Genomic DNA, 1,264 nt, shown 5'->3' with positions numbered 1-1,264 from the left:
CTGGAGTAAAGGCTGGGAAAAATGAAGTAAACTGCCCCAGGTTACACATCTAGTTAACACCATTGAAAGGAACACAACCCAGGTGTTTTTATTTTTGATCCAACATTCCTTCTCGTATGTCAATACTACACAATCAGGGCAAAATCAGACCATATGATGTGTCGCTTCTGTTTTTCTCTAAACACAGAGTTTATTTGCAGAGAGAATATGTTTGTTGGGTTCGTGAGGAAGGGGTAGGTAGGAAAGAATGAAAGAATGGAAAAAGAGAACAACTTTAATAACTTTTTAATTTTGTTTTAACTCACACAACTTTCTAACACATTTATTGACCCAAAAACAAGAACCCTTCTCAGAGCTGAGAAAATGTGACGCTAGGACTTGGGTAAAAAGAATCCAGTGCTCACTTCAGCAGCACATATGGTAAAATTGAACAATATAGAGAAGATTAGCATGGCCCCTACACAACCATGACACACAAATTCGTGAAGCGTTCCATATTTATTTTTTGAACTATTCCATATTTTTTAAAAATAATAATAATCCATATAACAACACCAATTGAGCTTGTAAAACCTGGTCGTAAGACCAAATACCATTTGGGGAAAGACAATTTGTTGGCTCCACTCTCAAAAATTGGTGTGTTTTGAGACTTGCCAGATAATGTTCATTAGTAATGGTTTTGACATGAGGAGGAAGACTTCAAGGTAAAGAGAAAGAGCTCATGCTGGTCCATTGTTAAAAATCACAGAGCAGCCTGTGCCTGGGAGCCTGTGAACTCTCCTCCAGATCATAGAACTGCATCTCATTTTCGGGGCAGACCAGCCAAAGGTGCCCTTCTAGAGCCTGGTAAATCTATTCACACCTCCTCCAGGCATGGGGAGCCTATGCGAAGGCAAACAGCCCACTCAGGGGGGCTGGCCTTAAACCATTACTTACTTCAGCAGTAATTCATATAAACTTTTGCTCACTCTGCTGCCTTGCCCAGGCTGCTCTAGCCTCTCTGCCTCCTCCAGACCATGCAGTCCACATTCAGCTTCCAAACATAAGTTGAATTGTGTGATTCCACCTCTTAAAACACTTTGACAAATCCAAATGTTTCCAGAATAAGCCTTCTCTTGTTAACATGATCTACAAAGTCCAGAACTCACTACCTATGATCTGCCCTGTGCTCTCACCCACCAGACCCCTGACACTACCACTCAAGATACCTTCATTTTCATTCCTTCCTACCTCTGTTTTGGCCATTTTCTCCACTTGGAAAGCC

General features: G+C 41.3%; 1 non-coding gene across 1 annotated transcript; it reads left to right on the top strand.

Moving 5' to 3' along the window:
- The first annotated feature begins 396 nt into the window (after positions 1 to 396).
- Positions 397 to 502, top strand: LOC144319882 (U6 spliceosomal RNA). Its single transcript, XR_013385569.1, has one exon. It is a non-coding gene; the product is annotated as a U6 spliceosomal RNA (small nuclear RNA).
- Positions 503 to 1,264: the final 762 nt, after the last annotated feature.

The sequence above is a fragment of the Canis aureus genome, chromosome 8, assembly GCF_053574225.1.
Source record: "Canis aureus isolate CA01 chromosome 8, VMU_Caureus_v.1.0, whole genome shotgun sequence".
NCBI lineage: Eukaryota > Metazoa > Chordata > Mammalia > Carnivora > Canidae > Canis > Canis aureus.
The sequence above is the reverse complement of the archived record's forward strand: the minus strand, read 5'-3'. Positions and strand labels throughout refer to the sequence as shown.